This window comes from Pogona vitticeps, chromosome ZW-PAR (genome assembly GCF_051106095.1).
Source record: "Pogona vitticeps strain Pit_001003342236 chromosome ZW-PAR, PviZW2.1, whole genome shotgun sequence".
NCBI classification, from domain to species: Eukaryota; Metazoa; Chordata; class Lepidosauria; order Squamata; family Agamidae; genus Pogona; species Pogona vitticeps.
The window spans coordinates 6702768-6729779 of record NC_135800.1 but is presented as its reverse complement, the minus strand read 5'-3'; the positions used below and the strand labels follow the sequence as shown (position 1 = coordinate 6729779).

The window sequence follows — 27012 nt, the reverse complement described above, 5'->3', positions numbered from 1 at the left end:
ACATGCACTCACATCTGACTCTCCATCTAGGCCTCCATCAGACTATCCTGACAAAGATAGAATAAATCACGTCAAAGTGATTATTTTGCCAAGGTGTATTTACTTACTGCACTCACAAGTGAAGATCAGGCAATGAAGGCAAAAGCCCAGAGCAGACCAGTGAGTTTCACATTTAAGGGTTAAGTGTTAAATATTTTACATTCAGGCTGGGTGACTATGTAAGCAGCACTAATCAGATTGGAAAGGCCTATTTCAGTACAAGTACAATCACTTTTCCACACTGATCTCAGACAACAGACATGGTGGCAATCTCCAGTTTTTCTGACACTTTTCTGCCTATTATTATCAGTGTAATTGTGTAAGCTGCACCTTTGTAGACATTCTACAGATGTCAGGTTCTAAGCAGACTCCTTTTCCCAACTGCCAAAGTCATTATATGGGAAGAACAGAAAACAGGCTGAGCATTCACACACTGCTCAATGAGAAGGGGTACATCACCAAAAACATAGGATGCAGACTTGCATAAAATAGTTAATACAAATGAAACAGATATGCTTATCCACTGTGCATCTTGAGGCAGTCCTCTAAGGGCCCACTACCAGAATAATAAAAAAGCATCCAAAGCAGAGGTTCTCAAGAGAAGTAATTTTTGTTTACACTTAAATGGCCAAAACCAGTCATTTCTGGACCCACTGCAACTAGTGGCAGAAATGGGACCCAATGTTCAGCTCCCCCAAGCCCCTTTATATCATTTCCCCCTGGGGTAAAGGAATACACAGTGGCATGACAAGGCAATGGCAGTGAAAAACAATTGCCAAAGACACAGAAATAATGTATTTGCAATGGAATTACCGTATATTAATGTTCTCATACTCAGCTGTCTTGTAGAAGAGACAGAAAGCAGGGGAGATGTAGGATACCTTTAATTAAAGAGACAGTGAATCAGTTCTTCCTATCTGAAAACTGACAGTGATTCTTAGGTCTAGGGAACTCAGTACTGCTGGCTAATGGGGATAGAATGCCAGTTTAATATGTACCCAAGGGTTACTCAGTCTTGTTCTAGTGCCACCTTCTGGGCATAAAATCTGCTAAAACAGTGTCCGTAATTAAAGGTCATAGATGTTAATTTTAGGGCTTAGGAGAAGAACTCACTTAACATCCCACCGTCTTCAACAACATGCCATGGGGAAACAGCTACAAGCTGGCACAGACCAGAGGGCAAGTTCTTCCTTGCCTGACGAATAATTGAAATATATGAATGTTTGCATGGCTTTAGAACACTTTAATTATTAATTGCTCTTGAATTATATATAGGCAGGAGCATGTGGGAACTCTGGATGAGGGGAGAGAGTGCAGCATAATAACGTTTGTCGATTTGATGTGGGCTGTGAATGTGCCAGGGCACAAAAACTCATTCAAATGACACAAAGTCCCATAGCATTCCAGAAAACCATCTCTACCTGCTTAATTCCCAGGCAAAAGCTGTTGAATGAAATGCTACCTCTATACACAGGCCTCTCTGCATGCCAAGGCATTTTGTGCCATAAATACATATCTGCACGCATAGCTTCAGCAGCTGCACACTTTCCTTCTAGGTTACATTACTTTTATACAAGCAGCTTGCCTCTGAAAATTTATCTGTGGCCCTGCTCATCCAGACCTAGTTCTAAATTTAGGGGCCCAGTGCAGGACATATTCCCTCAGTTCCCAGAACACTAAGGCCATCTCAGACTGTATGTAAACTCAACTCTAATCTCTGACAGTAATTATCCATAGGAAGAGGTGGTGTTTGCAGCAAAATTCATTACCACCAAGGAGTCTATTGAGGCAGCTAGGGCTGGGGAGACAATCAGTCATCTGAAGCCACAGCAATATATATGCTAATATATATATATTGCTAATTTTATATATATATATATATATATATATATATATATATATATATATATATAATTTAGCACAGTGGTTCTCTGACCTACACGGAGCAGCACACATGAGGTTCAATGCCCTAACAGATGCAAAAAGCTAGTTGAAAAATTACCAATCCTGCCCCAAGCTAGGAGATCATGCAAACCAAAGCATGAACCATACTTTAGACTACTGGTCCTTCTACTCTGCCTGATTTAAAGACTACAGTACATCTCTGTTTCTGTTGCAGCACTGACGTTTTCTCCTGCCTCCTTCCACTATCTGTTCAAGGAACTTTTTTCTTTTTTAAACAAGGGAGGGAGGGAAGTGGGGGAAAAATCCAAGTTAGAATATTATGTCTTCAAAATCTCAACCTCTGGCCTCAAAAGAAAATTGTTCTGTTTTAGGGAGAAAATGTCTGAAGTCCTATTTCTCATTTTCCAAAGACAGTTTTTTTTTCCTCCCACTTTTGGAAGCAGTGACCTCTTCTATGAAAAACAGCAGCAGCAGTTGCAGCTGTTTTCTGATTAATGCAGTGGTCCTGCTGCCAGGCACAGTATGCCAACAGGCAATGAAACCAACTCACCACTTGGTGGCAGAGGTTAGATACTGCTATTCCATTTTCCATTTCAAAAGCATGGCATCATCACAAATGCTTATTCTCTGCTCAAGGTGACTCTTAAGAACTTCTTCTCCTTCTCTAATTACTTTCCATATTTATAAGCAAGTTACAGATTCAGACTAAAGATGCCTATTCATTCAATTATTCAGTCTGACAGGCAGCAGAATAAACAGGATCAGATCAAGCAATTTTTATTGTGGTTCAAGGCAGTGACACGTATTTGCTTTCATGATCCATCTCACCCAGAGGTTGAGCCACTATGCATACACAGCATGCATTATCTCAACAGAAGCAACCCAATAGGACCCTTTAATCTGTTAAAAGCAAATTGCTTTAGCTTCCAAGTTTGGCAGGTGTAGCACCACCACTGCCATCACAAATTGGACATATTTTCTCCCCTCCTTTAGTCTCCATTCTACAAAGGCAGCAGGACGAACCCTGGCAATTTCTAGCAGGTCAAGCCAAATTGCCTTTAACTGTAATAGATTTAACTGCAATAGATTTGCATAGAAAAGGCATCAAAGGCATGGAACATAGTTCACTGAATGTAAATGGACAATATTCTGTTATCTGAATCTCTGAAATACCTCTCCAGCAATGTTCATGGAATACAGGTTAAGAGAGGTAACATGTGCAGTAACTCCATCATATCCAAGAACAGAATGATAGATGTGGCAGAGAGAAACTATTTCAGTCATGAAGGAGATCAATACTATGCAAACTATACCAATCGAGTCTCAAAAATGCTGATTATGTGTATATCTCCTCAGCCACCGAAGTGTCTATAAAACGGGCACTCCCTGTCTGATACCAGCATGTAATCAATCTTAAGTTCCAAAGGTTCTATGTGAGTTTTGATGAAATAAGTTCTCTTCCTATGCCCAGGCCGGATAAAAAGGCAAGGCGGGCCAGATGTGGCCCGCAGGACATAGTTTGGAAACCCCTGTCATAAAGAACAATAGCCTCCAATGTAAAACCACTGCCTCCTCAATCTTTAAAGCAGGTCTAAAGAAATTGAATCATTTCCACACTTCATTCTGTAATTGTCTTTCTATGCTTAACTTTCATTCAGATGAGGCAAAACTCCTATCTCCTATTTCTTCTGCAAAGTGTACAAGACATTATCTTTGGAAAGTTAATTCTACCTTGCTGGATGTGCCCAAAAGGACTTAACATGCCACTTTTGAACTATTGGCAGCATCTTTCCTAAGGATCTCTGGAACATGAAATCACACACAAGAGAGGCACAGGACAGACTACAATGAAATTAGAAATTTATTTATAAAAATATATGCATTGCTCATTCTGCAGGTACTGTATACTGTATATGACTGACCAAGACCATTCTTCTTTGCCTTTTTTAGGGATGACTGTTGGGGCCAGCAGTTGTTCAGCCTCCTTATACCTAACAGAATTAAGGACCTCACATTCCAACAAGTCAGTTTCATGAAGGCCCGCACAAGTTTGGAAACCTAAAGGACTGTCTTGGATCATTAACTGCTGAGGTATTCCAAGGGAATGAAGCGGGTGGGGATGAGGCGATTCAATCTTTCCTGGAATTTGACACAATGGCCAAAGCAAATTGAAAAAAAGTTGACGCACAGGGAGGTCCTTGCAGGGCTTCCTATGTAAGAGTCGAGCTCAGCAGTGAGTTGGAAGGGAAGGATTTCATGTCCCATTGCACAATAAAGGTTGCACGCTTGCTGAATACAACCACATAATGCAGCAAGGTTTTCTCCACTTCAGTTGTGAGTGGGGCAACTACAAACCACACATCTTTATAACAAGTAGATTTAGAAACTATCAGATTCATGGGTTTTCATTCATTGTTGAATACTGAGAAACTGTCTTTGAACTACCAACTTTCCATCTGAAAGAAACAATTTCCTTTTTTGCTTTGTGTGGCATTCACAAAGGAAACTAATGCAGTGCTTACAAATGTGAGAGGGGGCTGATTTCCTCATGCTAATATACCGCCACTCAAAACAGTCACCAGCCCTTTGAATCACTCAGTGTTCCTTGGGACATTCATGCTTCCTGCCACTCTCTCCCTGCACTCAATAGATGACTCATCTACTTCAACATAATTTCTACCAAGAGATCCTGTCAAGTGCATGCTTTCCAAGTATTATCTGCATCTTAAGGTGAGGCAGAATATGCAATCCAGCCTATGCTGGGCACCTCTGATGTCATGAAGGCATTTATAATGTAATCACATCTTTGCCAGCCTCCAGGAAAGCGGTCACCTGGAGGTTTCAGCTGAGATATCATCAGCATGCTGATGACATGCTATTCTATCTCTTGTCCCCATTTTCTGGTAACACAGAGGCACCAGAGGTGGCAATTAAGCACCTGTAATAGCTGTATAGTGTGAACAAATTGAAATTTAATCCAGGTAAGATAGAAATGCATTGGTCATTGGTTCCAATCCACGGGAAGATATTCATTTATTCTGCTCTGTGAAATGAAGCTGTGCTAACCCTGAAACAGAAAGTATGGCATTTGCAGGATTTGCTATGAACTAACATTTTCTTTGAATGTACAGTATGTTTGGTAAAAGTAGTCAGGAGTATCTTTTATTAGTAGTGGCTGATTTGCCATCTGTGACCTTTCATGAAAAACATTGACTTGGCGTGAGTTATCTATAGCTGATCACTAGCAATGCTGGCTGAGGGATTCTATGAGTTGTGTGCAAAAATTTAATTGTTCCCAGATCTGGCAACAGCAGAGGTGTCCTGATTTTCCTCTCAGTGCACTTCTTTGCCCTCCAGTCTCATTCACTTATTGAGCAGTTATTAATAAACTTTTGCTATTTACGGTATGTGCAGCAGAGACATCTCCCAAAGAGCCACAAAATTCTGCATTAGGTAAGACACTCAATTCCACAAACTCAGGTCAAAAGTCACTGCAAGCAAAAAATGAAGATCATGTGCAGTTAGCAGACTCGCCTATTTGGGAGATGAAATGTGTGATATCTGGGGCTATGTGTTATAATTCTGATAGCTTTAATTTTTAATAGCATTATTAAAAACAGCAGCAATGCTTGCTAGGGAAAGTGCTACCAATCCAAAATCTTAAGCTACCTTTCATGAAAACATAATTGAAGGTGGCTTTATATATTTCTAATAGTTAATTCTCTCTTTGATTATAAAAGAGAGTTTGCACTTCTTAGGAATTCAGATATCATTACACCGATGGATGAGACAGTCCCTTTCTCTGACTGGCTGAAATCAGAAGAGTTAGTCATGGTGCATCCCATCTATTATATTTAACAGCCCCAAACAAATTCAATATTTCATATCAGTCAATACAGAAGATGTGGAACTTTAGGATGTTGGACTGTGGGATAAAAAATTAAGCTCAGCTGATACATCAATATGCAGCCTTTAACAACCCCATGCAGGAGTTATGCCAGAAAACATGCATGGTTAAGTTACAGTGAGGGGACACAAATAAGCCTAGCCTTCATGTTCCCGCCCTATTTGGAAGTCACTCAGATCTCTGAATAGTTAGTATGAAGGTCTGGAGAGGATTCTTTAAGGAGTTATTATGTTAAAAGGAGTCCCATATTATTTCCAATGACAGCAACTCTGAACACATTCAGTTGAATGCGCCTGAAGTTCATCTGCATGCTTTCAGAATAAATCCACAAAGATCTGAGTGACTTCCAGGTTGGGTAGGGCTTACCTGCATGCCTCTGTCCCAACCACTCCACCCAGGATTACAGCCCCTCATGTATTCACACTTACTGCCTGATTTGGGCTGATGATTCACTTCTTGTGTAAAAGAAATGAACAAAATAACTTCTACCAAATATTCTGCTGTAAAAATTAGTGGGAACATATAGGTTCTGCCAAACTAAACACATGGGTTCTTCCAAAGCTGTCAGGAAGGCAACTGATTCTTGGAAATTGTTCATGTGCCAGTTGCCACTCATTTTTTTTCTTTCAAGATCTTTGCCATCAAGAAGAGGCAGATCCTAACTCCTATTTCAAACCACCAGGTCTGACATATTTTTGTTCAAATTTAAAAGGCAGCACTGCATTTTGATCAAGGAGCAGAATGGAGACATTTAGCTTCTCTTTCATGCAGAGCAATGTGGTTTCTTCCCATCATCTGCTGCTCGCAACTGCATTTTCCATATTTTGTGCCCTGCAGTAGACCCACAGGATAGATCTTCTGAAGGGCACCAAGACTTTCATGCACACTGGAATTATCCACAAAGCACAATTGCTACTACAACAATGTACCTGAATACCTAGTAGCTCTTAAGAGAGGAAAGATTTTTTTCTAACTTCCCTCCCACATTTCTAAAAGGGAAATCCTATCTGAATCTTTTTATGTCCTGGTACAGTGTTCTTTTGTTGTACTTTATTTCAATCTCAGCAGGAAGATTGGATGTGGATTCAAGTCATACTGTGGATGAAGGAAGGGCACTCAAATAATGTCCCTCTACACTGCAAAGGAAATGAAAACAAATAATTCAAAACTACCTGATATCAGGCAGAGGAGGTGCAGGGGGGAAACTACATAACATTGCTACCTTTCTGGTGGTCAGAAGCCCATAGATTTGTATCTCTGCCCACTCTGCCATGCCTTTTTCTTGTTCTTATCTGTAAAGTGCAGCAGGTACATGCACTGCTGCTGACCAGCACCTTCCTGAACTCAGAACAATGATATATATTGGTATCATTGAGACACAACAATAAAGTCATAGTTTGGCAAATTCTCCAAAGCCTCAACTGGGACTAATACCTAGAAAGCTAGCTTCATAAATTTTGTTATTTCTAGTTGATGTTCTTCCACTGATCATCATTTTGATTAACCACAGTTTGTTGTTATGATTAATCACAGTTTGTGCTCAGATGACTGGGCAAGATGTGGAATCTAAGTATAAATCAGGAATCTAAGTATAGATCTTCTGAACTCCATCATGGAACTACACAAGAGGAGCAGAAGTATAAGAAGGCTAGGCTAGGCTTATTCCTGTAATACTTATAGTGCCAAGCTCCATCATCTCAATGTATTTATTCTAGCAAGATGTTATTACCAGTGGATACTTGTAAGGCCTTATGCTCCTAAGCTGTCCGTCCTGTCCCACTCTAGAAATAATTTACTGTCAATAAGAAATAATGCTAATATCCTTGAAACAGCTCACATCACATCTGCACACAGTCAGTTTTTATTAAGGCACATAGCTATGCTGAGCAGGCACTTTTCTGCAATGCTAGCCCTTCGGGGTTTAACTGCAGACATGTACAAAGTGTTGGGAAAGGGAAGCATTTGGTCTAACAGAGTTTTTTCTTAAAGAGGCCTCACAAAAGATATGCAAGTAACCTTTGCTAATGGCACATCCATAACACTTCCCATAAGACAGAATTGACATTTGGAGCCTGACAGTTTAGGTTACTGCGCATTTAGATCACCTTTGAGGTGAAGTACCTACATTAACCAGAGTGTCGTGTGTGAACTGGCATGCACACAAAAGACACACTGAGAGTGACTTTCAGTACCAGCAGAGATACAAGTCATTTGCAAAGTGGGAGCCTGTCCTCTCTAGACCTTGGAAAGGTCAAACTGCACTTAGAAATCATTTCTCCTTTAGAAGCTTTCATATTAATTACAATACTGATGCCCTGTATAGCAGGCAAAGCGCTCCAACACACCCAAACCGTGGGGTGGGTGGGTGGTTATTTTGGATTCCACCTTTTCCCTAATATTTTTCCCCGTTTATTTTCTTATGAAGCACAGGAACATTGAATTGCAACCAAAAGACCCTGTAGCCTGGCCAAATGTATTACCACAAAGGAAGAAAGAAATGTAAGGACACAATTTCCACCACCATCCTTGTGCTGTTCCCCCACTTGCATTTAAAAATGCAATTTCTGTAGCCTTGCTGGAAGGTCACCAAACCAGACATCAATTAGTGATTGCGAAGCTGAAAGAAGACCTGCAATCCTCCCAAGGGAAGAACAACCATGTTTCAGGACACAGGCAAGCCTGTTATCCTCTGTGTAGATTGGCCATAGCCTGAAAGATGCAAAATGCAGCAGACCTGGCAAGAGACCTGGGAAGAAGCTCTTATTTCTCCCTTCTGTTTCAAAGATTTTGCAGTATTTTTGTATTATGCATGATCGTTGGCAGTAAAGAGTATCCCAGGCTCATCAAAACGATATTCACACATAAAAGAGAAAAATGAAGTTATTTCCCACAAACTAATGGGCTTGGAAACAACATAAGGCTTTGTCAGACTGTTTCTGTGTACAAGGTATGGCATGTACATTTCATGCAGCAAGGGAAAGGAATTTCTTTCAGCCAAAAGACTGAATTAAATTTCAGAAAAAAAATCTGAAAATTTTGCATTCTATTATTTATTATATTTATGGCTCCCCTTCCTTTCAATGAGCTCAAGGTACATGATTCTCTTTCTGCATACTTTATGGTCACAACAATACTGTGAGTCATCCACTGAATTTCACAATTAAGCAAAAATGTAAACGCAAAGTCCAAAACTTGAACTACTACATCACCTTGGTGGGTGGGACCAAAAACAAAACAACAGAACCAAAAACACCACCATGATCTCACTTAAAGCTCTCACTGCCAGTAACAATCTTTATTAAGCACAGCAACCTTTTATGAGAAAAATCTGTACAAAACCTGGAAGAACACCCAACAGTAATATGCTGGGAAATAGGGAGTATTCGCTAGGGAACTCCAAAAGCCTAGATTTAGCCTTGGAACCTGAGGTTCCCAACCAATTTAGACAGCAGGCTCGTAAGATGCTCCCACATACTGGTATTAAGTAGCTAGCAAACAAGGTAGAGAGAGCACACTGTCTGTTTTTATCATTAAGGCACCAGGTAAAGTGTGTTTTATATGCCTGGTATTTTCACTTGAGTGATTCTATGATTCTTTACTTTTTCCTCTAACTATTTATGGCTGTTGGACAGCTAATTTTAATGACTAACAAACGGTTGCATGATCTTCCTTTTTTGCAGGCTAATCCAGGCTAAATAAAAATATTTTTTCCATCAGTACAAAAGCATACAGTAACTACCCACCACAGCCTGCTCAATCAACAAGAACAATAGATTGAACCACCTATTTTCGTGAATTTTAAAACACATGCCTATTTCCTATGTGTAAAGTTATTTCTGTGCAAATGGTCTATTTCTATGCTACACAATCTAAACATTTAATTAAGTTTCCAAGTTGAGATACAAGGGATTCTAGAAGATTGAGAGGCTGAATAAGTAGTATAGATCCTTAGCTTTTAGATGTCAGATGCATTATATGCAATATTTGATTGATTTTTCATTTCTTGTTAATGTTGAAACAAAGGTGATCAGGTGCAGCACATTTGGGGGGGGGCGGAATTAACAGCTTTCCAATACATTCTGCCATATGGATTATTTTATGGCCTGAATAATAAGGTGCCAGCATGATCAGCAGCACTGTAACTTCATCTGTCTTCCTGTTCAGTTTGCTAGAAATAGGACTTTAGCAGCCTGGTCTCCAAATGTCCTTTGAAGGACACTAGAAATATTAATACCAATAACTTCCAGCTAACCTGGGAATCTCATTTTTTGCTTTAACTATTGCTTATAAGATGCAAAAGATATTAGTGGTATTATAATATCCTTTCATGAACATTAAATAGGAGACAGTTCACTATGGAAAGTGCTGCTTACAATACCCCAGAGTTGGGGTGGAGTAGGACATCTTTGTAAAATAGCAGCTCTCTAATAAACAGGTTTCTATTCAATAAGTTAAAATGTATCCTACATACGTAGTGTATACATGATACTTTAAAAAACATGTTGTCATTGAAACAGACATATTATAAACAGAGTTTTGCAAAGTAACATCCATGGCTGTACATTTTATCCCAAATACTGTAATTCTTTTTAAATATCTGAATCTGTTGAGTTTTAGAAACGTGTCTCTACTACTGATAATGCTTATGAGATGCTCTCAAAATGGATGGTCCTATTCCCCAGTTAAAATGGATTTATTATTTGTTTGCTTTGGACATGGTATTGTGTTTAATTTGCTGTAAACCACCCACTGGCTTGCCACGAGATGGGTAGCAAACAAACAAATAAATAAATATTCAAAAAAAATACTCTGTACATGAGGAACTCCAGAGAGTTTGAATTTCATTTTTATTTCACCGCACTCCCGATAGCCTCACTGGTACAAGCATGGAAATACACACTGGGCATTGTTTATATGACATTTACACCTCAAAAACTGTCTTTTCTTAAACCACTTTCACTTTTGTTCAGTTTACTAACTGAAACATTGTTTTCAGCATGAAAAAATATGCTGATAAGGGTCTTAATGCCCTCTGAAAAATATTCAATCTCACCTGAAAATCCATCTCCTTTTGTAGTCTGATTTGTTTACATCGATTGCTTCCACCTAAATGTGTGTAGGCTAAGAAGCTTCATTTAAACTGTGTCTATTGGTCTCCTGACATTACTGACAGACATATTCTATCCATAGTTCAAAGCATATACTTACCACTAACCACAAAACTAGAAGTAACCAGCATCTCTATTAACACAATTTCCCACCAAAAAAGTATAACAATCTCTTGGACTTTCTCAATTTCCAAAGGTTACTTGGGGAAAAAAATGCAAATGCATGTAGAATTGTACCAGCCACAGAATTTCATTAGAAGGACAAAATCAAAACAGACAAAAAGTTAAAATGTCAGAACATAATTAATGGTATCCAAACATTACTGACTTTTTAAAAATAAATTTTAAAAAGATCCAACTAGTTTGTGGAGACTTTCTTAGCCTTGCATGGAGATAAACAATCAGAAAGGGGCAAAGCATGCATCATGACAAAACAATGTAAAACTTTTATTCCTGTTTTCTCTTCCAGCGCACAAAATTAATATATTACATGGTCCAGTTACTGTCCTGAATCCAGGCTGTAAGGGATTGAGAGAGGGTTCAATTCCCTGCAGACACATAAAAAACTCTACAGACCCAAGCTCTTCCCAAAATTGCTTCCAAATAAACATCTTCTCTATCAGGGACCCATTAGATAAGGTGCCCTTTTATTCATTGAAGCTTTTTATGAACAATGGCTTTGATTTTAATCTGGTGGTAACTTTTATAGAAATGTCCCATTTCATCCAGTATTTTATTGTGTTGTTGTCTTTTCAAGATTCCATTTTGCCCCCAGCTACTTGGCATTTATATGATGTTTTAACTGTGTGTTTCTCCTGTATTGGAACATTTTAATCAACATTAAGAAACAGGCAATAGAACCTTGAATTTTACACACAGTTTAAGCCATCATTGCTCCACATATTCCATTTGATGCTTAGTTAGTCAGACATACTGAAGAATGTAGAATTCTTCAGTAGCCCCTGGTAGTTTAAGAATTTGGAAATAGTGTTTTCAGCACCACAATACACTTGTCAGTGATTTGAAGATTTCTGTAAGATTTGTTCCTATAATGCTCTTGCAACTTTCTGTCAACTTTCTTCTTACCTTATTACCGTAAGCATTCATTTCTAACCTGCTTTACATCAATAAATCTTAAAGCAGATTACAATTACTAAAATCATTTGAATAAATTAAATTCCTTAAACTAATTGGAAACATTTTAGAACCATTTAATAATTAACACAAAACAAACCCCAGGAAACTGAAAAATTGGGAACCAACCATGACTTCAGGAGAGACTGAAGGCTTGGGTGAAATATCAGCTTTTGATGGGGGTGTCAAAATACAGGCAATACAGGTGCTCCTCAAGTGTCCAAGAAGAAGACATTCCACAACTAGCAACAGAAGTTCATTTTAAAGTGAACATACCTGATTTAATATTTTCGAACCAATACAGGAACTGAAACACTGTTGTCCTTTGAAATGTGCTTCTTCCAATGTTACAGTGCGGCCCACCAATTGAAAGACATGGAATGTTTTGAAATAAATTATCAAACTGACATAGAAATAATACAAACCTAATTTAGGACTGGAAAACAGTGAAACTAAAATTGTGATTCCCTATTTGCTGCTTCCCCCTCATTCCTGCTCAGTTATTTTACTTGCTAAATTCTGAGCAAAACCGGATGCTGCTCCACTTCAACCTACAGGTTCTTTTATGCACTATTCTCCTAGACAGACATATATCTATGGCTAAATGGGGCATCCAATTACACTGTGGCAACCTGACTACCAAAAATTAACGCTCTAAGCTGGACAGATCCATGTAACAGAATTGAGTGCTAAATGGACAGTGATTGATTCAGACAGCAAGAGAATGTATATACCGTAATAGATTTGCTTCTCTCTAAGGTGCCACATCTCATCTGGAGTACCACAAACTAATTTCTAGCACTGTATCTAGTTCTGGGTGCTTAAGTTTAGACAGGGACATTTGAGAAAGTCAAATGAGTACAGCAAAAGGCAGGGAGCACAGCTAGGGTAGAAGAGACAAATCTTATCAGGAAAGGTTACAGGAACTGGGTATCTTTAGCCTGCATAAGTTAAATTCAAAGAAGGGAAACAATAGCACATCAAATACTGGAAGTAGAGATGGGGGTATTCGTATACGAATATCCCCAGACAGGTTGAAATCACAATTTCGCTGCTGCCGCCAGCTCCGTGGAGGCTTCCTATCACGCTGTTGTCCGCAATCGATTACCCAGTCCTGGCAGGAGATGGGATGACAAGCCTCTCTGCTAGGTCGGAGTGGCTAATCCATTCTGGAGAATAGCATGATAGGAAGCCTCTGCGGAGCCGGCAGTAGCGGAGAAATTGTGAGAGGGCCCCTGTTATTTCCACCTGTATGGGGATATTTGTATTTGTATATGAACCCCCATCTCTAACTGGAAGCTCTGACATACAGAAAGAACATTACTCCTCTGATGTGTTGGAAAGCAGGATTAGATCCACTAGGTTCACATTATATGATATCTAGTTCTCATTTAAACATTATGAGTAACTGACAGTAAGAGGAGATCAACAATACAATCAGTTACTTAGTGGAATGAGTAAACTCTCCCATACTTAAGCCTGAGACAAAGGCTGGACAGACGTCAGCTGGGGCACCCTAGCTGTGAATATCAGGTACTGAATTGAATTAGACCACTTACAAAATCCATTCAAGTAATATGAATGCTGCTATCCCATAGATAGAAAAGTTATATAACAGGGAGAGAAATTAGTTTAGCCCTTTGTTTGCTCATAAGTCTTGATGATGAGGGTATTATTACCAGGGAATGTCTTTCAGATCCACTATGTAAATATTTCACTCTAAATATGGGCTAAAGCAACTCTTACGTTTAGTTGTTGTGGCAAAGCTGCAGAACTTTGCCCACTCACCAGTTTGATGGTATCCCCAAGGTGCTGTTTTTGTGACACACAATTCTATATGGCCAGCTATCAGAGATGTTAGCCATCAGAAATCTCCAATAAGGTCAGCTTGAAAAAAAAAGAGTGTAAGTAACTACAACAGGAATGAAAACTTTCGGTCGCATTTCCTTAAAGTAGATTAAGTAAAAGTCTAATTTGTATAATGTGAATACTTTCTAACTTGAGAAGGTACATAACTCCTAAGAGAAAAAGTTTGTAGGGTGCTACCCTGAAGTGTTCCACAATTAAGACTCTTATACTGTACACCTTTTCGGCCTTTCTTGCTAGGACCAACGTACACAGTCAGCTATGGCAGCAAAGGAACTAAATGGAGAAACATTAATGGGAGCCAAGCCAAACTCAGTCAACAGCAATTCATTTTGACTAGGTAAGCCATTACCATGACCACGGAAACTGCTGCTTACTGGCTCTGCCTATATACAGTCTGCTTCATGGAGGTGCAACTGCCAAATACCAGCACTAAATGCACTGTGCCCTATATACGGTACTGGCACTCTTCTTTGAAGCATCAACCATCCCATTTGAAGTTACTGTATTAGAAAAAATGGTTTGCTTTCTCATACTCTCCTATGAGCTGAGCATGGAGTCTCATGCACAGCAGTTTAAAGAAAGAGGTTACAGCTGACAAATAATTTTACTGTTCTCCACCACTTTACAGCCATAAGTGAGCAGAGGAATGCCTAAACTTGTGGACAGCAATCCCCAGGCGTCTACTTCTGCATTTTAAAAACACAGCAGCAAGACTTTCTGCTCTATTTGTTTATTTTTAAAACCACAGCCATTAAGGCTGAATTCAAACACTACTACTCAGTAGGAAACCCACTGAACGGAGAGGGCCTTGTTTTTGAGTGAAAACACAGTGTCACCCATCAAAACACCTAGTTCTACATTTTTTAAAGAAACAGACTGTTATCACTATCTCTCATCTTTAGGGCAATCTTCTTCGTTCTTGTCTTCCTTTATTTATTACCTGTTCATTAGGAATTTGATATATGCCCTTCCAATTTCATTCAGGACAATTTCACATTTGATACAGTTCCCAAATGCTAATAGGAAAAATTGTAAAATATTCTTATTACAATTTGGTAATGGCTACTATTTCTTTCTGCAGAATAAGGAGTTCAACTTAGTTCAGAAAAGTTCTAAGACAGCTCCATTGATTTTTCTATGATAAGAAATTCTTCTTTTCTATATAATGTATGAAGTCAGCATATAGCACGTCTTGGCAGAAAGTGTACAATCATATTTATCTTGCCATCAGCTCAAAGAAAGAAGTCATAATTTCCCTGTTTGCTCAGATGTATCGATAATCTGGAGATGCAATGTGATCTTAGTTTCTCCAAGTAAGAAGAAATTCTAAGTTATGTTATCTCATATAAATCCTTAAACTCTCTACAAAGTATTCTGTCGTTCAAATTAAAAACAAAACGTAAGTGTACACAGACCCAAACACAGGGCTATAAAGCAACTTGAGAGTTTAATCATACAATGATTGCTCTCAAATTCATACAATTTTAAAGCAGGGAGGTTTATTTATTTATTTTTTTAAAAAAGAAGCTTTAATGAAGCTAAACAGTTCCCTTCCCAAATCTGTAATATAACTGTAGCACATAATGCATTAAAAAAATTAATCCAAAGAAAAACACTGATTTACAGTTCTAAACATCTATCTGTAACATTATATTGATCAGCTCGGTATATAAATAGTTTAGAGAGCAATCACCCACATCCTTGTCTGCCTGCCTTCTCCTTCTTTCTCAGGTAAACTGACAGACTGCCTTCAGCTATAACAGGGCTCTGCATTTCTTCAGGCCAGAAAGCAGGAAGGTTACAGCTAAATAACTAGAGCAGGGACAACACACACAAAGAGACTGTTGGAAAGAAAGGACTCATTGTGCTTCTTAGCTTCTCTCCCAAAGGCATTTGATATTTGCCTCAGGCAAGCAGGTGAGCAGCCAACTGCATCCCTCATCTTGATCTCCCTTGTTTTCCTCCCTCCTCAACTGTACCTCAATTCTTAACCAGCAAATCTCAAAAGAGTGTTTCCTATATTAAATTTAAAATGCATTTGAGCCACAAGCATGCATACTGTATTTAGAACTATATGTAAGGTGGCCAGTGAAGACACCAGAATGAGGCTTTTGGTGCAGAAACCATTTGGCTAAAAGATCCAACAATCTACAGAGCAGTCTTGTGGGATCCACTTAATATTTTTTTTTTTTTACTGACAGAAAGACAAGCTTGGACTGGCAAAAATAACCCACCCTGCTTTCCTTAGTACCACTACCACACATATTCAATCTTTCCATCTCCTCCATTATTTTTCTTTCTCACTTTCCTAGAAATTGATCAAGAATTTTACCACAAAACTCTGAAGTTAGCCAGCTATTAATTAAATTGTACCAATTAAGAATAAAAGGCTTTGGGATAAATAACTAGCTCAAAACCAACCATGTCAGAGAATTTAGGTTTTTCTTATTATGAAAACTACTTGGGATCAAACCCATGTTGATTACTGAAAACAGTGTTTGTAACCTTGCTGAAGAACGCTGACAGCAGTGTGAGAACAGCATCTTTCACACCTGGAGGCATGCAGGCTAGCAACTGGGGCACACACACATCAGACCCGCAACTTCCTCCTCTCTCTGTTGCCACCTCCCAGCCCTTGCTGCCTGAAGGTAACTTTCTCTATCTGCCTAATGGTAGAGTTAGCCCTAAGAATAAATTCAGCCTGTGGAGTTGAAACCTCCTCCATAACTGTTCCTCTGAATCCTTTTGATATTACACCTTAAAATGAGGCAGCGAGATGTGTTGTGTCCAATTTTAAGTACAACACTCCCCCTTAAAAACAAACAAGCCTCAGACTGGATAAAAATTACATATGCAGGAAACTATCTAGATTTGTGTCTATTTGAATAAGTAATTTCTGAAGGGAGACAGTGACTGAAGGCAGACCATCTCGTCAATTATTTCCCGAGTCCTGACTCAACACACGCAATCCAATGTTTATGTATCTTTAATTCCTGTTATTGATTTACCTTGTTACTTATAAATAGCAGAGAAGGTGCCTCCACAGATGCAAAATTCAGACTCTGGGGCTTATCCTTTAAATTCTGCTTCAATTATCATACTCTTTCATCTTTCTGGGTACCAAACAATCAATCAATTAAAATATCCTTCCTTCGCTATGTATGGGTAGAAATATTTTAAGCTTCTCCTACATCCAGGGTGCTAAAAGGAAGAATGCCCCTCTCATGTTTTACCAGATTTAGCCATTTAACTAATTCTGGAGAATTTCTATGGGGGAGGGGACTAACCAAGCTAAATTTTCCAACCAGATATATTGATCAAATTACAGCTCCTTTGTAGCTATTGAAGGAGCACTTCAGAGATGTCTATGAGTGCACCACAAACTATTTTAACTAGGACACTGGTAAGAACAAGAATAGGTTAAAAACAGTGGCTGAGAAGTAGCCTCCTACTTTTTATATACTCTACTGTTTATTCTGTGCTATTTCCCAATAATCATCATGCACATTTTAAATTCTGGTTGCTTAATAAAATTCTCCTTATGAATAGCTTGGTGTGGAATACTCAGTCCAATCTGTGTCAGGAGGCGCTATCCTCCCTTTGTCTTTGTCTATATGTGCGCCTTCCATTTGAGGTATTATTGGAAGTAAGGATTTATTTTATTGGTTTTGCTGGGTGATCAGGGTTATTATTTTATCTTTGTAAACCACTTAAAGTAGTGTCCAATGGCAAGTCAGCAGTATATAAATCTATGAAAGAAAGAAATATTGCCACAATACCAGGATCCCTTATGAGCTTGTCTCAGAACATGGGTGAATTCATGCATGGGCTCTGGCAGCATACCTGGTAACACTTCCCAAAAAACTATTCCTGCATGAAGGTGTAATTTCTATGGGGTTTCTCAGTACTGCTGCCCAATGTTTATACCAACTAGGCCAATGAAGCCTTCTGGAGGACTTTAAGAATTGCATAGTTGCCCAACATTTTCAGGTGCTCCTAATTAATATATATACAGTACGTACAGTATCATATATATTAATATTAAAGAATTAATATAATTAATTCTTTGAAAATCCTGTCCCAGTTTTTAAACAAAAATAAACAACATTTTTTTTGGCCTAACAACTCCATTGACCTCAGGTTCCCTTTAGTTTATACCTTATTTATTTATTTATTTATTTATTTATTTATTCATTCATTCATTCATTCATTCATTCATTCTATTTATATCCCGCCTATCTAATCAATTAAGAATACTCTAGGCGGCTTACTTTTAACAATTATTTTTTTAAAAAAAATCAAATTGATTTAAACCATCATTTAAATTTTAATTTTTTTTTAATTGAAATCATCAATGAACTGTGATTTAAAAAATTTAAAAGAAAATCCACCCTGCGTTTTACCTCAGCAACCCACTCTTGTTGGCCAGCCATCTTTTGCTCTCCATTGACCCCCAGTTTTCTCAATGGCACCCACTGACTCACTTGTCACTTTTAAAACTGTCTCACATTCCTCTTGAGGAGGAAGGGGAATATGAATACAGTACTGTATTTTAAAGAAATCCCACATCCATTCCCCCCCCCCTCAGCCTCCTGGCACACTTCAGACCCGTTTCAGCCATTCTGTTCTCCACCTTTTCTTCTTCAGCCTTCCTTCATTTGCTTGCTCACCTTCACTTTTGACCTCAACAAGCTTTCCTTTCCCTCCTGCTTTGTATCTTTACCCCAGCATTACTCCCTCACATTTTTGTGTTTCCTTCTAGTCCTGTTTTACCTCAGCCTTATTTATTTATTTATTATCTCCCTCCTATTTTTTACCTCAGCCTGGCCTCTTATTATTACTATGCATTATTATTTCCCTTCACTTTTTATCTCAGCCTGGCTTTCCTTATGATGATGATGATGATGATTTTTCCCTTCTCTTTTTACTTCAGCCTGGCCTCATTTACATTTATTATTTCCCTTTCATTTTTGCCTCAATCTGGCCTCACTACTTCTTCTTATGACTATTACCCTGTTTCCCCAAAAATAAGACAGGGTCTTGCTGTATATTAAATTTTGCTCCAAAAATGCATTAGGCCATATTTTCAGGGGATGTTTTTTTTCATGTACAACAATCTATGTTATTAAAATACAGTACAGTAGTCAGGTCATCTTATTCTGGTGGCTGCACAGTGTTGGTGGTGGGGTTTCACTTAACTGGGGCTTATTTTTTGGGTAGGGCTTATATTAGGAGCATCTTGAAAAAACATACTAGGGTTTATTTTCAGGTTACGTCTTATTTTAGAATTAAAATTAAATTAAAATTAAATTAAAATTTTAGGGGAAACAGGGTATTATTTCCCTTCCCTTTACCTCAATCTTTTTTCCTTTATCATTCTTATTCTCCCTTCTCTTTTTACCTTAGCTTTCCCTTTTTACTTCTGCCTGGCCTCATTTATTCATTTTCCCTTCCATTTCTGCCTAAGCCTGGCCTATTATCATTAATTATTGTTAATAATAATTCCCTTCCCTTTTTACCTCAATATAGCCTTTCTTATTATCATTACCCCTTCTTTCCTGTGCTCAGCCTCCCATTTCTCAGCCCCTAATTTTACACCTACAGTACTTCTCTTTTTCCCCCCTCAGTCTTTCTCTTTATTAAGAAAATAATAAATCTGGCAACCTCTTTCGTCCTATTTTACCTCCGCTTCTACTCTGTTTCCTCGCCTTCTACACTTCCCTTCCCTTTTTTTGGCTTTTGTACTCCAAACTCTTCTCTTTTTACCTCAGAAACGCTCCTATCGTGTCACCTGCTCGTCCATTAATTTTACCTCAGCCTCTTTCCCTCCCATTTTACCTCAGCCACCCCCCTCGTCGCTCTCCTCCAATCGCCCTTCTCTTTGTACCTGCCGAGCCAATTCTATTTTACCTCAGCCTCTACTCCCCACTTCAATTAATTAACATGTTTTAATTCCCTCCGTCAAAGCTTCAGCCCCTCCTCCTTCCCAGTTAAGCTCTGAGGAGAAAGACACCCTCGGTATTCTCGCCCGAGCTTTACGCATTTTGCGCAGGGACCGCACAGCCGCCCCCCTCGGACGCCTTTAGCGTGAGCGCGCCCCTCAGGTACAGCGCCGGGAGACTCTCGTCCTTCGTCCTCGAGAACTCTTGAGGGAGCAATTTATGGGCGGTGGAAGGAAAAGAACGAGACAAATTCACACGCAACCCCTTCTGCGCCCCTTCCCCACGTTCGGCTGGGTTAGAATTACGGACTTTCCGTAAAGCCTGCGAAGGAGGCGTTCCTCCCCCAAAAGGTAAGAGAGGAAGCCGCGGAAAGTCGATAGTTACGTAGGTGGCGTACGGAGGGCCGGCGAGGGAACAGGTAGGAAGCGATGGGGGGGGGGGAGTCATTTACGCTAACTGCGTTGGCAGCGGCGTGGCCTGGGGCGACGTTCGAGATGAAGCTGTCGCTACGTCGATTGCGTGGAGAGCTACGCTGTCAGCGTACTGCGGCTTTGCCTCCCTTTCGCTCTCTCTCAGGTGCAGAGAAGGAGGGAGGGGGGCGGGCTCACCGTTGCCCGGCAGCCCTGGTCCAGGCCCAGCCTATGGGGGCGCTGGCCGCTGTCACGTGGCCGCGGAGCCCCCGAAAGCTGCCTGCTGCGGAGCTGCAAGAGCCGGACCGAGCCGGGACAGGAACGGGGGCTGCGTGGAGGCGGGTAAGACCCCCCCTCTAATTCCCGGCGAGGAGGGAGGGATGCAAGGCCCGAGGAGACTACTTAGGTCTCGAGGAGGCGGGGCCCTGGGATATCGAAGGGGAAGCGTTCAAGATGAAAAGAGAGGAGGGGGGGGCGTTGCAATGGAAAGCAAAGAAGGGGAAGGGGCTCGATCCTGCAGCATGGGAAAGGGTCGATTGGAGAGATGGCAGTTGGGAAAGGGGAGGGGGACTCTGGAGGTTGCCGTTCTCCACCTCACACGCTAGGGACGCCGCTCCCATTGAAGACCTGGGGCTTACCCACGAGTAAATATGCCTAGGAGGGCGCTGCGCGGAGCGTGGAGAGGTGAGAGACCTGGGGGGGGGGAAAGGGGGTGTTTTTGAGGGTGGGGTGGAGGCTTTAGGAAGAGGTCACAAGGCTGGTAAAGCTGCTGTCGTAATAACTGGCAGGAAGGGTGCAAGGGGCAGGAGGTGGAGGCGGGGGAGGGGTGTTGTTCAGGCAGGATCCAGCAAGAAGGATCTTTGAGGTCAAGACACAAAAGCTAGTGATTCGAGGGGACTCTTGGAGGAAATGAAGGGGATCTGGGGCTGGAAGTGATGTTGGCGATGGGGCAGAAGAGAGGCTGTGGAAGAGGGGTGGAGGGGGTGATGAGTGCCTCCAGGGGCAGTAGTATGGGTGAAGCTCCTATAAGGGGGTGGACATCCTTTTGTGACCCTCTTTTACCATTCCAGGGCGCCAGGCTGTTCCTGAGGCAAAGTGACAGGCAGGGCAGAAAGTCATAAAGAGCAGAGCTATTTTCTGCAAGGGTGTGAAGGGGAGAACAGAGAAAATGAGTAATCAAGACCTTTGGTTGACAGTGAGGAGTGGGGGGCAGGCAGTATAAAAGCAGTGGGCGCGGATTGGAAGGAAACTCAGTTGAGGGGGGTGCTACTGGACCAGTTTGGGCGGAGGAAAGGGAAGGCAGTTGATTGCAATGGGCAAGAGCAAGAGAAGAGTGGCTGGAAGGGTACCCCAGTGCTAGGTGTGCAAAAGGTGCTCAGTGTGCAACTTATGGGAGTGAAATTAGTGTATTAAACAGAATTCGTTGCTCCTGAGTTGTTCTAGAGGGCATTGCGAGTAAGGTAAGATGTCCCTGAGTTACATACTTGAGATAAGGATTATTTATTTACACCATGATCATCCTATTGGATTTAGGGTCAGCGTAATAGCACCTCTACCCTCTAACATTTTCTTTTTATTCCACATTTGAGAGGAATTTAACCAATGTATCTTTCTTTGCCTTCTGTGAAATCACTCCAAGTATCTGCGGATACGGAACTTGTGTGTACAAGTTTTTGTACAAGTTTCGATAGTGTGTTATTGTGCACCACCACCTATATAACACAGATTTCTTTCCTCAAGCTACATATCTGGGCCTCAGAATCACTTCATCCTGTTCCTGCTCTACTTTTGCCATCTGGCTGGAGGTGTTTTTTGTGGAAAGACTGGTTACCTTTTTTATAAACTTGGGTATGGTACTGTATCCAGCATGGGGAAGAACCGCAGGTTTACATAAATGCTATTTACCTAAATGGTTCTAACCATTCCAGAATTACAGTGTTGGCTTATTGCAACTATAACATTGTCTTGGCTGGTAAGGTTTTGACCCTCGTGTAAGGTTTTGTAGAGTAATTGCTGGTTCTTGCCATGGATGAATGAATGGATGCTTCCAGGGAGAAAAGCAGTACTGGGAATAAGGGAAAATGTAAAAGGTGGGTTTGTGAATGAGTGACAACTTCCAATTCTTTATGCCCTACTAGTATTAGATATGCTTCAGCACAGAGGTGAATTTCTCGGTATAATCATCATGCATATTTTAAATTCTGGTTGTTCAATAAAATTCCCCTTATGAATAGCTTGGAGTAAGTCTGGTATACTCAGTCCAATCTGTGTCAAGAGACACTATCTAGTTATTACCAGTAAAAATAACAAATGGTGCAGTACCATCACCGTCTCAGTATGTTTGACAGGTCTTGCTTATTTAAATAAAAATGAGAGCAAGAAAAAAAAGAGAGAGAGGAGGGGTGAAATTTAGACAGAAAACTGTCTTGCTACTCCTTACCCCCAGCTATCAAAATTCAGCTTCGGTGCAGCTGGCATGGCGCATCATATTGTCTCTCAGGCTGACCTGATTTTTCCAAAAATGAAGCATCTGCGCTTCCTGGTGGCTTCCGAACACTCTGTGCTCTGCCTGAGCAGCAGTTCCAAATTGGGTGGCAGCTCTTTACTTAGACCTTTGCTGCAAAGGCTCGCAATTTGCTTTTGCTGCTCTAGTCTTCTCTTTTTCTGGATTTGCTGTCTGCTGATTGCTGTTAATCATTAAACCCAAGGTTTGGAGTAGGCATTGGGGAAGATGGCAGAAAGAAGGAGGGGAGCCCTCAGTAAGAAATGGCATGCTGGGGGTGCAAAATATGGAAAAAAAGACTTTTGCTTCCTGCTTCTTGAATCCAGTGGTGGGTTTTTCCCACTTTCCTTTGGGATGATCTGCCCCTGGAAGCTTACAGTAACGCCAGATTTTTCCTTTAGTGTGCTATAAAACTTCAAACAAAGCTTCGTTTGATCTCATTCTGTTAATTTTTTTAAAAATCTCTTAGCTGTTTTGCTCAGGGAAATTTGTTAACATTTCCTAGTTTTAGCTAAGGGAGGCACTTTAACTGTATTTCCCCCTAGAATTTAGTCATTTCTTTGATACCTGACACTAATAACACAGTAAATATCTGTTAAAATGTGTGTTACAAGCTGTAAAATGTGTGTTACAAGCTGCTTCCAAATTATGGCCACCTGAATTGCATTTTCAAACTATATGAGAAATCTAAGAATGGTTTTAGCAGTGCCACCTTCTGCTGAATTTTTATGGCCCAGGAGGGATTTGAATCCGGGCCTCTGGAGCCCTATTCTGTTACTGTATCTGCTACACACCACATTCACTCTGTCTGATAAAGTAAATTTCCAAATTAGCACCTATAGGTGTACTTGCTGTTGCAGAAAATACATATTTCTCTATGTTTTTATTAGTAGATGCATTGGTCATCCTCTCCTTCTAGTTTTCAAAATTTCTCACTTCTCCAAGTGTTTTTATGTTAATTTTTTTTTAAAGTTGCCCTTTAGAATAGCCTTCCCTAGCATGGTGGCTTCTTGATGTTTCAGACTACAGTTTCCATCCTCACATGGGAAGCTACAGTATTATTGATATTTTCTCTTCCTGGACCTGAATGTGGGGTAGTGGATAGAATATTGGACTAGGACTAAGGAGATCTGGATTCTCTGGCCTGGAAACACTTGGTTCTGATCCCAGATGGATGGATTGGTCTGCAGTCATTCTTGTGGGATGAAAAAGTAGATACGAAAAAAAAAGACTTTTAACTGCATCTTAAAGACATATATACCTTTATTTTACCATGAGCTGTCATGGTTAGATAACCTGCACTAAAATAAAAGTCTGAAAACCTGCTATAAGATTATTTATTTATGTTATCCTGGAGTAGCATAATTTGTTGTGTGCTGTTGTTTCTGCCTTACGGTGATCCTATGAATTGGTTATCTACTGTCATGAAGAGCCCTGCTCTCAAGTCTTGCAAACTCAAGCATGTGTTTGGTCTTCCCTTTTTGTTGTAATGTGCTCTCAAGTTGGAACCAACTTATAGCAACTCTAATAAGGCTTTCAAGATAAGTGATATATTTAAGGAGTGGTTTTACCAGTACACTACTTACAAGGAGTGGAAAGGTGGTGATCCATGTCCTTTAGACTGCATTTTTTGGGAATCGTTATGCATTGTTAAGGTGGCTGACACTTTAAAAGGTCCTCACTTTTTCCAAGGAGAGGACAGTAGAATCTCTGATGGGGTTAGGGCGCTCTAGTGACCTCCGTGCAACGATCTGGTGAAATGGGTTTCGACACAGATCTGCCAGTGAATGTTGTGGCAGGGCGGTAATTTATATTTTGGACTTTGCTAGGCAGGTTGGACGCGGTGTGCGCTTTTATCACATGACTTCCACTCCAGTTTTAGACAAACTTCTGATTACTGTTTGGAAGAGCGGCAGTGCTTAGAGGAATGAGACAATCAGAACAAAAATAGCCTGTGTGATATCGATTTGGGGTTTTAAAAAAATGTTTTTGTCTAGCAGGAACAAAAAAGCCATGTTCAAGAGCAATGCAGGCAAAATTTTGAATAAGATTTAGAAAACTCCTGGTGCTATAGAAATAGCTTTTTACACCAGGTAGGAGGCAGGTCTGTTTAAGAAGAATCTGAAGGACAAAGTGGAATGTATGTCTGGGTGCCTGATGGATAGAAAGGGCAACTGTTTAGCTTTCCATCTGGAATAGTATTTTAAAACAAGTAAAAGCAAACAAGTAGATGTTTTAATCTAATTTAAATTTACATTATTCAGACTTGTTTACAACAGCAATTCCCAACCTTTCGTGTCTTAGATCCGAGTAGAGGCACCGTCAACGAACCTGGATCCCACCACAGAAAATGTTGGCAGAGGTTCTGTTATTCCAGTTATTGTTTGTGTTCCAGCTCAAGAACATAAAATACTATGGTAGTATCGTTGGATGTAAACACAATCAAAAACAGTACAGTGGTGCCTCGCTTAATGGGCGCCCCGTTTAACGACGAAATCGCATAGCGATTAACTTTTTGTGATCGCTTTTGTGATCGCATTGTAATGTTTAAAATGGGGAAAAATCGCTTTGCGATGATCGGTAGCTTGTTTCGCTTACCGATCATCGCAAAGCGATTATTTTTTAACAGCTGATCGGCTGTTCCAAAATGGCCACCGGGTAAAAAAAATGGCCACCCGCTATTTTCTGGGACGGATTCCTCGCTTACCGGGCAGCGAAAATGGCCACCGTATGGAGGATTTTCGCTTAAAGGTGAGTCTGAAGCCCATAGGAACGCATTGAATGGGGTTTCAATGCATTCCTATGGGCTTTTTAATATTGCATAGCGATTTTTGTTGCACCGATTATCGTCGCTATGCGAGGCACCACTGTATTTCCATCTGTAATTGAAGTGTAATACTGAAGGGTGTGACTTATTTGCTGTGCTACGGAAACTACAAAGCATAAATATATTAAATAAAGAAAGGCCAAAGCATTATTGGGAATAGGTATGATTGTCTTGGCTGTTCCCATCCAACCCTGATTATGTCTGTGTCCCACTGGTTGATAATCAATGGTATAAATTAATCTGAACACGAACTTTTATCCTAAAGAGCAATATCCCCAGTTGTTCCATGTGCACATTGAAAAAGGTACTGCTGTCGGTGATAGAACCTGGCTGGTTTTTCTGTCTGCATAAAAGGATGAAATAAAGCTGTACAGACAGGGTAGTTTTTTGACAGGTCTTCATTATTATCTTTAAAAACTGTAGCTGCCCGGGCCTTGATCCTCATCAGTCAACTGAAACAGCTTTGATGGCTATTGAATCTACATGTTTTTGCACTACACAAAGTTCTTAGCCTTCTGAAACAGAGACCTTCTTTTCTGGCTAGGTTCCTAGGAAAAGCAACAATTTAGAGCTGTTCCCAGTTATTAATTAACAGAATTGCATATATGTCAAATAAATGAATAAAGGAATAACTATTTTTCCTACGTCTTATGAGCCAACAGTGTGGAGGTAGTTGCTAAAAGGGCAAATGCTATTTTAGAATGCATTAACAGAAGTGTAGTCTCCAAATCCCATGAGGTACTAGTTCAGCACTGGTTGGACCTCGTCTAGAGTTCTGCGTCTAGTTCTGGACACCGCAGTTCAAGGAGGATAGTGACAAATAAGAGCAAGTTCAGAGGAGGGCAGCAAGGATGATCAGGGGGCTGGAAACCAAGCCCTAGGAGGAAAGACTGAAAAAAAACTAGGCATTTTTAGCCTTGAGAAAAGAAGGCGGAGGTGAGATATAATAGCTCTTGTCAAATACTTGAAACACTGTCATACAGAGGAAGGGCAGGATGTTTTCATGATCATCCCAGAGTGCAGGACACACAACAATGGGCTCAAGTTACAGGAAGCCAGATTTCGGTTGAATATCAGAAAAAAACTTCCTAACTGTTAGAGCAGTACAACAAGGGAATCAATTACTTCAAGAGGTGGTGATGCTCCCACACTGGAGGCATTCCAGAGAAATTTACACAACCATCTTTCAGATCTGCTGTGATTTGTATTCTTGCATTGAGCAGGAGTTTGGACTCGATGGCCTTATAGGCCTCTTCCAATTTGATGATTCTGTGATCTTCCTTTAACTCAGGGAAAGGGTATGGTGGCCACACTATCTAGGCCTTATGGGAGTAGAAGTCTGGATAGCCAAGTTTCTCCAGTTAATAA

General features: G+C 40.3%; 2 protein-coding genes across 9 annotated transcripts in view; one reads left to right on the top strand and one right to left on the bottom strand.

The window, feature by feature from the left end:
- The window catches only part of CRB2 (crumbs cell polarity complex component 2), a 79040-nt gene extending 60536 nt beyond the window's left edge, over positions 1-18504 (bottom strand). The window contains exons 1-4 of one of the 2 annotated variants that reach the window (XM_072984986.2): positions 18366-18504; positions 16971-17075; positions 13882-13980; positions 12370-12431 (exon numbers count right to left, since the gene is read on the bottom strand). The gene's annotated coding sequence lies outside the window, so the exon portion shown is untranslated. The remainder of the gene's footprint in view (positions 1-12369; positions 12432-13881; positions 13981-16970; positions 17076-18365) is intronic. The other variant, XM_078382669.1, reaches the window with a different exon arrangement.
- Positions 18505-20119: 1615 nt separating this feature from the next.
- STRBP (spermatid perinuclear RNA binding protein) overlaps positions 20120-27012 on the top strand; it is a 102680-nt gene continuing 95787 nt past the window's right edge. For 2 of the 7 annotated variants that reach the window (XM_020793409.3, XM_020793408.3), the window contains exon 1: positions 20504-20656. The gene's annotated coding sequence lies outside the window, so the exon portion shown is untranslated. Of the gene's footprint in view, positions 20255-20497; positions 20999-27012 lie in introns of those variants that run through there. The other 5 variants (XM_020793405.3, XM_072984991.2, XM_020793407.3 and 2 more) reach the window with 5 other exon arrangements.